The sequence below is a fragment of the Macrobrachium rosenbergii genome, chromosome 12, assembly GCF_040412425.1.
Source record: "Macrobrachium rosenbergii isolate ZJJX-2024 chromosome 12, ASM4041242v1, whole genome shotgun sequence".
Classification (NCBI taxonomy): Eukaryota; Metazoa; Arthropoda; class Malacostraca; order Decapoda; family Palaemonidae; genus Macrobrachium; species Macrobrachium rosenbergii.
Window position 1 is genome coordinate 2523001 of NC_089752.1, and position 12703 is coordinate 2535703.

A 12703-nucleotide genomic window follows, 5' to 3' on the forward strand; every position below is an offset into this window, starting at 1 on the left:
CACTTACCTCGATTTTTTGGCAAGCTACACATTTCGCTGAAAACAGATTCTCTGTTTTGCAAAAAACATTCCCATTTGATTTTCAGTATAAATACTAGTCAGAAATGCAAAGTCATTTCTTATTTCATATTTCTTGAAGCCACTGTAAAAGTTCCTGCTATTTGTTATGCAAAGTAAAGCAAAGAATTTATTCCTTCTTTTGCCTGAAACAGCTTCCAGACCATTTATTTTGCAACAATATCTACAAAAAAAAAAAGCAAGTCATAGCATCGCATCTTTTTTTTTTACTTTCTTTTTTATTCCAACAATTGTGATTTCTTTTGTTTCGTCAGGCGTTTTCATTCTTGGAAGATTCTGCAATTTTTTTTTTTTTTTTTTTTTTTTTTTTTGGAGGGGTTAACATTTGAAAATGTTTTTCTATACGTTTTCTTTTTTCCCGTCTCGCTTATAAAGTTACTTCGTCTTAGATCATTCCACAAATACTGTATTCAGATAAAGACAGACCCGATTAGGTTTTGCCCAGGGCCATTCAAGCCGCTCACCCCATGGCCTTCTCGAATTGCACTGAATTGAATATAGAATTTAGGCCAAAGGCCAAGCACTGGGACCGATGATGTCATTGGAAATTGGCAGTAAAAGGTTTGAAAGGCGTAACAGGAGGAAAGCCTCAAAGCAGTTGCACTATGAATCAGTTGTTAGGAGAGGGTGGATAGCACGATGGAAGAAAAAGAATATGAAAGGAGGTACAGTAAAAGGAATGAAAGGGGTTGCTCTACCCCACCTACAGGGACCATGACCTTCTCATGTCGGCCACTATTTCTGGTGCACGAGAACGGTCACCCGTTCAGACAACGATCAAGCTTTGAAATACTGAACTTTATCGTTCGCTGATAGCAATAATAAAGTGTTCCTTCCATTATAAGCACTCGCAACAGGAACACTGTCAGACCACTACTTACGACGTCGACTGATAACGACAACATTCTTCAGGTTGCTTTGTGTGTAAGCTCTGGAATTTTCTCCCTGTTGACGTGTTCCTCGATTTTTATCATCCTCTCTATTGTTAGAGGAAGATCTATTGGATCCCTCGAAGTTAAACCCTGATGTTTTTGTTACTTTTTAGTGAATTATCAGGCCTGGTATATTTAAAGAGAGCGGCATTGAAAAAGTGAAAATAATATGCAGGAGGAGACTGACCAAGAGAAAATTAGTTCAAAAATAATAGAAATGACCCACACAGAAATGAGTTGAAAAATGAAAAGTTAACAGAATTAAAAGTATACAGATATAAAAACGAGGAGATGATGGGCGGGGGGGGGGGGCGGTGGTCAGGTGGTCATTGGTAAAAATAAATACAATATTGAAGACTTGATGCCTATGTAGAGCACCCCCTGAAGTAGGGGAAATAGCAGAAGTGGCGCTGTCACCTAAGATGGAATTTATAAATCTAATGAATAACCTGAAGATTTAGTAAATGGTTTAAGTTCCGGTATAAACTTTAAAAAAAAAAAAAAAAAAAAACTATGATGGCTGAATAATGAGGATGGGGCGATTTTAGTTTTCTGTAAAAGAAAACTATTGTGTCGACTTTGTCTGTCCCCAGATCTTAAAAACTACTGAGGTTGCAAATTGGTATGTTGATCATCCACCCTCCAGTCATCAGACATACCAAATTTCAGCCCTCTAGCCTCAGTAGTTTTTATTTTATTTAAGGTTAAAGTTAGCCATAATCGTTCTTCTGGCAACGATATAGGATAGCCACCACCGGGCCGTGTTAAGTTTCAGGGGCCGCGGCTCATACAGCATTGTACCGAGACCACCGAAGGTAGATCTGTTTTTCGTGGCCTTGATTATACGCTGTAACGGCTGTACAGAAAACTCGATTGCGCCGAAGAAACGTCGGCGCGGTTTTTTACTTGTTTTTATAAATACCAAGAACGACATTATAGGATTCCTCAGAATTTCTAGATGAATCCATACTGATAATTGTGAAGATAAATGGGAAATTTCAAAAGTTTCGTTATTTCTTTTATGAACAAATATAAAAATTGGACTTTTGCTGTAGTCGACTGCAGGGAGGGAAAGTTATTGCGTCACTTCTAAGGAATAGTTTTGAAAATTCTATGACAATTATTAAGGTGACGCATTAATGCGAATTCGGAAGAAATCAAAATGGCGTAATTGTAATTATGATTTAAAAAATCCACAAATTTAACTAAAATCAGTTGAAAAGAAACCAATGCTAATACTAATAATGGCAATGATAACGCTAAATTCGCATCATTATCCGAGACAGTAACTCAAGTTTCAGAGGTTTAAGGAAAGAGAGAGAGAGAAAGAAAGAGAAAATTAGTATCTTCTGAGCGTTGAGAGTAAAATGCTATTCACGAGTGCAGATGCATTCATTGAATTGCCAATTTGAGCCCTTTTTAGCACCGTATGGCTAATTGTGCTTTATTGAAGAACCAGCAGTAAAAATACATTGAGACTTTGTTCCGTCATATTTATTACAAAGCTGTAAATGGGGTGTCACAAAACTTCAGATAATTTTTTTTTTCCTTCGCCTTGTTAGAAAAAAGATTTCAAAGTGACGATGTATTACGGATACAAAGAAATTTTCATTGGTTGAAATTTGGCGAGAGAGAGAGAAAGAGAGAGAGAGAGATTTAATAATTGATATTTATAAAATAAGACTTTCGAATCAGAACATCTTACAGGAAAAGGGGGGGATAATTTTGGAGCAAAATGGCACTTACTGTAGGAAATGTAGAGTTTGGTCCTTCTTCCTACCTTTTCAGTATTATACAGGTTATGTATACGTACATAAACCTAGTACCCCTGCCATTAGATAGTAACCTTTACACCACGCAGGGCGTGGCATGGCACAGGCGTGAAATCGAGCTTGTAATTAGCCTCAGGAGAAATGAGAAGACCCTAGCTCATCAGTGAGCGCCCCTTTGCTTGAGATACATTATTATATGTTCACCTGGAAAATTCGCATTATTCCTATGCAGTGCCACAGAGTAAAAATTTGGGGACGGTTTCCTCAAATTTTTGAGTCCGTGGACTGTACGGTTTGGGCAGAGATGTAGAAAATTTTAATCCTCAGTAAATAGACACACCTGGTATATATGTGACTGTCGTCGGCCTTAAGAGAGGCTCATCCACCATCTAAAGAAAACTGGAAATAACGCAAAGGTAGAAATTCGAAGAGTAAATGTGAACGAGATTAGGTTATGGCGGTTCAAGGAAACCAGGGAGATGGACCAACGAATGTTAATATAGATGATAAAAGAATGGAAGCTGTTGTTTCATAAAGGTACTTGGAAGCAATAGTAAGGAATGGTTTTAGGATGAGAGAAGAGGTGAGTCACAGAACAGGTGATGCAAGGAAAAAGAAGAGCATGTGCAGATGATTCGGAAGAGATTTGGATTGTGTGATGAGGACAAGACGATATTATTTGAAGGGATTGCTGAGCCAACTCACCTTTGCAGAAGTGATGTGTGGCAGTTGAATAAGCCATGCGAGAAAAAGTTATCGCTCGTGAAATAGATTATTTGCGTAGTATATGGGGAGTATGAAGAACTGAAAGGTTGAGAAATATGAAGATACACAGAGGAAGTGGTAAAATGATCACCATAGCTGAAAGCATTTAGAGATGGTTTGATCATGTAGAGAGAATGGATGACGATAGCTTGGTGAAATGGTTGTATAATTCCAGGAGTTCCAGGTGCCGTGCAAAACACTCAAACACACACACATGTATGTATATGTATGTATCTATATATATATATATATATATATATATATATATATATATATATATATATATATATATATATATATATATATATATATATATATATATATATATATATATATATATATATATATATATATGTATGTATAACTGAATCACGAAAATATGGAACGTGATGAATATATAAATGAAGATAAAATCCACGAAGGAAACGGAAACATGAGTGCTGCGAGGTCTTTCGACGCTCGTCCTTTACTTAGCAGACTTTATATATATATATATATATATATATATATATATATATATATATATATATATATATATATATATATATATATATATATATATGTGTGTGTGTGTGTGTGTGTGTTATGTGTGTATGTGTATTTATTTATTTATTTATTTATTTATTTATTTATTTATTTATTACTTTCCTGCTATTAATTATAGAAAAAAAGTTTTTATCTACAACTACTTAATGGTATAGTATTATAATTTACAAAGGAAGTATATCTGCTGAAATAATAGATAAATCTATTCAAGAGAAATTGGCACGCCTATAAGCAAACATTTACCAAAATGGCGCGCTGTGGGAGGAAATCCTATAACCAAGTATGTTATTATAAAGTCAAATTCCCCATTACTAAGTCTCCAGCAGCCCCTTATGCAGTATTACCCGATGAATATGGAAAGCGACGAAAGACTTTCGCATTTTTCATTTGCCTTTTCTCATTTCGCGATTCTTTCTCTCTCTCATTCATAAAGGAGTTTTAATGAGTTTCGTTTAATGACTCGGCACACTCTTTCGGTGGATGACAGGAATTGGGCGACGAATTTTAGGAACATCTGGTAACAGTGTCTCTCCTCCCGAGAGGATTTGCGGACGGAATTCAGAGGCAGATTTTCCCACGATTATTTCCTCCAGTCGTGTGGTGGTTTCCTTGAAAATCTCAAATTCTCTCTCTCTCTCTCTCTCTCTCTCTCTCTCTCTCTCTCTCTCTCTCAAGAAGGCACCGAAGTGCAGACCGCTCTGATCACTGGTAAGCTCTTCTGTGAGAGGTGGGACACTGCAGGGTTTTATACCTACGCACACACAGACAGAGAGACAAACAGACACACGTTAACAAATTAAACCACTCAAATGTAGACAACTTCAGTCATTTCAGCTACCACTGTAAACTCATCATCACACTGCAATACGCACGGGGGCACAAACACAGAACTATTTTGCCTGTCGGTATAATGCTATTGCTAACACAAAGACCCGTTAAAAATTAGGAGGGCTTTGTCTGGTGGACTGTTATACTGCAGTTACATCAAAGAAGGCAAAAGCAAGCGGCGTAGTGATACCTGTTTAAAGTTGTCAAAAAAAAATTGATATTTTAAAGGAATGTGAATTGCTTCTGTATTGATACTATTAATTTACGAATATTGTCCAAAATGACATTAGCATAATAGAAGGTCGAGGCGGATAGGCCCTGGCCTTCTGTGCGAGCGAGTGATAACATAAGCAGGCCCTGCCTGGCGACGACAGATGTAAACGTGGAGTTGATTATCCGTAAAGTGTTATTGTTACACAGGAAAACCAATTTATGAGATAATCTTTTATTCTTACGTTAGTTCCTACTTCACTTTATGGATAGGTAACCCTAACATGAAAAAAAAACTGCAGAATTCACCAAAATGCATATTTGTTCCAAAGGCCTTAATTCATAAAGTCACAAGTCCTTTTATAATAAAATCCTTTTGAATAGTTATTGGTATCGGATGCTTGACACATTCAGCAGCTATTAAGTATCATCAATTTTAGGCTGGAATAAGATCCTTGATAATAGGACTTTGTGTTCTGACGCCAGATGGCAAACAGCCCAATCAAGATATCGAACGTAACCGTTTTGTTTAATATTATCCATCGGATACATACAAATCCTTGTTCTCTCTCTCTCTCTCTCTCTCTCTCTCTCTCTCTCTCTCTCTCTCTCTAAGACAAAATGAGAACTGCACTAAATAATTCTTCGTCACATTTCATGACTGAAATCCTTGACAGACGACCGTGTTTGGAATCTATCCCAGTGCCTCGAACTTCAGACATGAGTCTCCAGTCACTTCATTCATGTTTCTTTTATATCTCTCTCTACGCTCTAATTCAGAGGCAGAGAATTTCCCGGGATCCCAGATTCATGACAGTATATCACCTGGAAACTATGTATGCTAGTGGGCGGGATCTTGGCAAAGGGAGGGAACCGACTTCATGTTTCAACTGTGGTATTTTGGCCGGATGGTTAATTTACTTGAAGTTTGTATGCTTCGATTATAATTTGGCCAGTAAGCCTATTTCATGCGAGCTTTTGACCGCCCTCTTTTCTTACGTTCTCACGTTCTCCCAACAGGACCAAACCACGTCAGCGCGCGCTCCTTCCACTTTATATTTACAATTAGATTTTCTATACATACTCGCTTTTTCAATATATTATTCAGTTTGTCACCAGTTATAGCCCCGTATATGCTGCGAGGCAGCTTATTACGGTTTCAGGTTTGTTTGCATTCACATTCATCATTCATAGGTCACTTCCATAATGAATTCTTCATTCAACAATCCATCTTTCAATTCGTACTTTGTCTCCATGACGCTTTCCTAGTTCGTATAATTTGAGTCTCGTAAAGTGAGAAGAGGCAACTTCTTCCTTTACGTTTTCATCTAATGTAACGTTCATCCATAAACATCTGCACGATAAAACTATTCGGTTCTTTATCCTAATTAGCATTCAGTGCTCTGTCTTCTTAATTTACACTTATTTTAATGTACTCCATAATCTCATTAGTCACTGATTTTCACAACTCCCGACTTCCTCTCATGAAGCGGCGATCATGCAATTCTTACCTTTCCCACAACCGCATACGTAAGAAATTCCAAAAATCTTTATCCTTCTCCATACTTTTTCCAGCCTAATACATTTAAGTAACGAACAAGCAAACCTCATGCCCTGACAAAAAGTTGGGACGATCCAATTTTCTTGATTTTAAACATCGTACAGAAGTAATAAAAAGTTAATGATGGCCTAAAATAAAGAGCTCTTAACCCAGGCGTTACTCTACATTGAAACATGCTGCATTAGTGTCCAAGTCTTTGACATAAACTACCCTGGACTGATACATCGTTTACTTATTTATTTTGATTCTTTGACCCAGATTCTCGACAAATTAAAATTCATTAAAACTTTGGTCAGGGAGGTTCATAGGATTCATATTCTATCGCCCAAATTCTATTCTGACCAAAAACTCTTTAAAATTTTGACAGCCAGCCGTCAATTTCTGCCTTTGACATCAGTTGCTGTGACAGTGGTCCTGTTATTCAATGAGGTATTCCGCATTATGTTGACATTGCAATTTTTCTATAACAGTAACCTGTTGTTGGAGAATACTTAATGGAATTTGATTATGTACTTTGCGCAGATAAATTATTCGTGTGTTTTGAGCTAATCATTAATTTGGGTTGCTCAATTATACATACAAACACGCGTACACATACATAAACATACATATATACGTATATATATAGTATATATATATATATATATACTGTATATATATATATATTATGTTTATATATACACACATATATATATGTGTATATACATATATATATATATATATATATATATATATATATATATATATATATATATATATGATTTATTTTAAATCACGAAAAGGTAAAATCGTGATGATTATAAGGACAAAGTTACAGCCACGAAGGAAAGTGGAACAATGGAGATGTTATACTTTCGTCTTATTACCAGTTGCTGAGACCATGTCTTGGTAATAAGACGAAAGTACTTAACGTCTCCAATGTTTCACTTTCCTTCTTGGCTGAAACTTTGTTTATTATATATATATATATATATATATATATATATATATATATATATGTGTGTGTGTGTGTGTGTGTGTGTGTGTGTGTGTGTGTGTATATATATATATATATATATATATATATATATATATATATAGATAGATAGATAGATAGATAGATAGATAGATAGATAGGTACAGATATATTTAAGATAACTAAGAGTTTCTGTAAATATTCGTGTACAGAGGTACATATTTATGCAGTTTAATGCTGAGTGTCTTTTATGTAATCAGACTTAAATTATTTTAAATTTTTGTGGCCTCGAAATAATTAAAAGGGTTTAGAGAAAAAACGCAGCTGCCTTCTGAGCGCAAGGTTTATTCAGTGTTAGCCGTGGTTGTATAATCCCGCCGATGTAATCCCTGGCGATTTTAGGGTGTTTGTTAGTTTCGTTAAGCAGAACTACTATTACAAAAATAAATGGGCCGCATAAACTAAACCAGGGTATTGCGTCTTGACGTATAATGACTCCCATTGCGCGCTGTATGTCTTCATACCTCGTCGGGAAAAAAAAAAAACACATTAGTTTTATGTACATTATTCTTTATCTCCTCTTTCAGTCTTGCTATTTATCTATCTATCCTTCTCTTTACAGTTTCTTAGCTAGATTTAGGCTTCTTTTTCATTTTGATTTCTCTTCAACAAAAAAAAAAAAACATGAAATCCCTGATGAGAGAAATAGTAGACTAAATGACCTGTTCCTCAAAAACTATAAACTAAAGTTTTTGTGTCCCTCGGGAACTTGAGCCTAATCTCTCCCGGCCCCATAATTTTCTGTTTCGGTGACCGCAATATGGCCATTCTGAGACAAGTGGGAAAATGTTGGCTAGAAAAACATTAATAGTGTAGTAAGTGGATACGTGAGGATTATGTTCGTCAGGTTCCAAAAACTGCGTAGAATCTAGTACGAACGATGAGTAGTATGTCTGTGAAATTAAACTAGAAAGATTGTCGTTCAGAAGTTTAACATGCGTGTCCCATTTAAACAGCTGGATAAAACGCAGTACGAGAGATAAGCAATGTGGTAGGTTGGTTAGTTTAGATTGAGCTGGAATTACACCAGCACGGGTCCTTGCCCTGAGGTAAGACTTGAATAATTCTGGTGTGGACCTCCGTACTCTTTCAAATCAACAGAAAAGCCAGAAATGATTGTCAAATTAAACAACTAGATAGAGCACGACTGGAAATAAACAACGCGTGTCAAACTTAAGTAGGAAGAATGCTTTTGAAAACGAATATCATGACCTTTCCGTTATCAAGTCTTCATACTTTAATTAGTAAGTTACCTTTGCAAAGATTTTTGCTATTAAAGTTTTAGCAGATAGATATTATACCTAGGTAAATAATATGTAAATTTTAAAGTCAAGAACTTAAATATAAAAGCTGACAGCCAGATAGATATCATGTCTGAGTATAAATGGAGACATATAAAATATAACTGTTGTAATATTTACAAGAGATCTTAGCTAGATTGAGGCCGTTTTAATGCCCGTTCCATCAAAAAGATATGAAAAAAAAAGGAGACACAATAGCAAAGAACAGAATTATCACCCCATCTGTTTTTTAAGATATACAAAAAAAGGAGAAACAATAGCAAAAAACAGAATTATCACCCCTGATTGATCAGGCAAGTCCTTAGGATATTCTTAATTTACACACTTACATTGCACTCAGAAGAATTTGTCAAAGAGATGTATCAGTAATAAACTGAATATTTATTTAATCAAAGTAAAGGAAACGACACCAGTAGTGAATCATTTGCTTACATTCACTTGTTTTCATAAGAAACAAGTATTACCCTTTGATCAAAATATAAGGAAATTTTACTTTGTAATAGTGTGGTAATAACCGTCCATCGTTCTCTCTCTCTCTCTCTCTCTCTCTCTCTCTCTCTCTCTCTCTCGGATGCACCCTGATCACAATTCTTCAGGAGAAGGCGCACATCCAATCACGGGAGAAGGGAATCTATATATGAAGTTTCAATGAGAATCCTGAAATGAGCGCTCTGAAATGGGCGAGCCCCTGACCAAACAAAGGAGATAAATGTAAATATTAGGAATGGGAATTACCTTCCGAGTGAATGGCCCAAGTGGACATTCAGGGCTGGTTTTCATTTAATCAGGCAGGTGACGAGTTCTGCAAGTTTTTCCGAGGGAGAGAGAGAGAGGGCGGGGCGGGGGTGGGGGGGAATAAACCGCACATCTTTGAGCTATTATAAATACAAAGGTACTCTCTGTTATCTTGCAGAATTGCCTGTAATTTCTTTCAAGCACTGCTAAAAAAGTAAGCTTATAGTGAAATGGAGCACCAAGTCTTGATAAATATCCAAGATCCTTAAATACCCGCGAATCATCCACGTCATGGACAAATGTTAGAAGGTAAATAATCAGTAAAATATTGTCTTTAGTAGACGTAAATCTTATACGCCGGCAACTAGTGTGCTCACTAGTGGTTACTTCGTTTCATATCAGGGAAGAACGCATCGCTGCAGCTTCATCGAAAGACAATTTTTATGACGCTGACAAATACTCAACTAGACAAAAGTCATGGAATACCACAAGTTTGAACATAATGCTTGTCTTTGTTCGTCTGGAAAGAAACCTATACTTCAGCAGCTCTGCCTCCAGTGGCGTTGAAATTGTGAATGATCTGATGCTAATACCCTTCAGTGCCTAAATTACATGAATTATGAATAAAGAATTGTGAGCGAAGCTAAGGGCAATAAAATTAACTTGAACATGCTAGGGTTCAAAGCTATTATAGCAATACTGTCTTTTAAACAGTTCAGAGGATCCAAAGAGCATACACAGCTGTCTAGTAGAAAATGGCCTGATTCCAGACTATTGTTCTTCTATTGCTTCTTCCTAGCTTAATGCCTAGGTGGGGTCGTTGTTTTTAACATGGCTCCTCCAGGTGTTTCTATCTTGATCGGCTCATTTCATTATTAATTTGATAGATGTTTTATGGAAGGATTCCTCCCTGACTCTTAACTAACCCTTGCTGTTTATCCGGATTTGGGACCGGCAGTTAGTTGGATTGGATTGGATTGCCCCCCCTTAGTAGCTAGGTTGATTCCAGATTATTGTTAGTTGTACTTGAAAATCAATTTCTCAGGAACCTCAGTGAGTCTATATTCACACTGTCTTTGATCTACTGCACGGGTGTCACACACTCAGCCCATGGGTCACATGTGGCCCGTTCCTCTCTGGAATGCGACCCGCGACCCACAGGTTTATGCAGTCGCCCCTTGAAACATTCCAAGTTCATTACGTGTCGCATTTGGTATCAGAGGCAGATCGACGGCCTGCCAGACGTGTTGTTAACCGCTGAATATATTTATCCAGCGGTAGTTGAGTGGTATTAATGGTAATTAATTGTGCTCATACATCGCTTTGCACTGAATTGTGTTTAGGGGAGTGCAATAAACGGTGGACATTGCTCTGCTTTTGTACTGAATTTCTTTGGGTTTTTGAAGGTTCAGGTTTTATATTCTCCATCCATTCCACCGACCATTTTTTCCCTATCTGCGATGTCTCGTATATCTGGCTTGTTTAACTGTCGTGACCACGCCATCACACATGATAGTGTGTGTCCGTCCGTCTCTTGCGCGACGATGACGCATACAGTGTATTTCGATGAAGGTGGCAATGTTTATCGCAATTATAAAGGTTCGTCATGTCTTTTGTCTTCCTATATCTCTGTTTTATATATTTTCAAACCTGTCAGCTACCAAGAATTAAATAAGAATAAACAGTTAAACTCTGAAATGAAGCCTTGAGCCTGCCCAGCTTTCTAGAGTTCCAACGGTTCAAATACATGATTACAATCATTCTTTTGTGTATGCGCATCAGTTCCTCGCCTTTCAATTTATTCATTTTTTTCCTAAGTTCTAATAACAATGAGTATCAGTTTCCTCATGATAAACGAGGTTTACAATGTGCCTTTTATCAACGACCCTCAAACCTTCTATCGTCTATTATGCAGTTAAAAAGTATAAGCTCAGCTCCATAATGAAACAATACACCGCAGTGGAAAGATATCAGTAGTGTGCAGTGAAATTCAGTAATTCAATCTACAGCCAGGAATGTTAGCTTCCACTCAACACATACAAAAGAACAAAAGGGATCCGGTATCCTAAGGCAGGAAATCGGCAATAAATGATGTATGTAAGTAAATCATTGGGTGAAGATAATACCCAGCTACAAAAAAAAAAAAGAATGCAGTTTGCTTTATGTGTCAGAATTGATAGGGGACACTGATATGTGGTGTTCGAAAAAGAGGTGCTTGCGAGATCTATATAATGACCCGAATTTTTTTCTGTTGCACCGACCCCGTAAGTCGATCCAGCTTTCCTTAACGGTGAAAAAATAGGAAAATAGAAAGGAACACTATGATTATGAAATTAAGCCCTCATGTACTGTATATAGAAGTCCATCTCATTCTGAAGCCACGCAGATATATATATATATATATATATATATATATATATATATATATATATATATATATATATATATATATATATATATATATATATATATATATATATGTATGTATATTCACTGTGTGTGTGTGTTTTTATATACTGAGGTCCACAATGGAAGGCACATACAATATATGTATATATTATATGTATATATATATAATGTATGTATATATTTATATACATAACTATATACATATATAGATAGATAGATAGATTTGCGTGTCATGTCAAGACAGAATAAGACAAAAATGACTGGAAGGATCGATCATTCGTCCTGAGGCCAACTCCTTCCTTCCTTCCTCCAGGGAGATTTCGGTGCTACCAGAGATTGGATAGAGTCCAGTGCACGGAAGATCCTGCTCTATCTTCCTGATGGAGCTGTCACTTCGACCCTCCGTTGAGCACAGGTTACAGTCACTCGGATAACCACAAAACCAATCAAAGATGATGAGGTGGAAGGATGTGTTCCCAACCGCTTCAGCATTTAGCGTCGAATAGCTGACAGCAGCTGAGACTTTGATGATCTTTCAAAGGATATTCGGG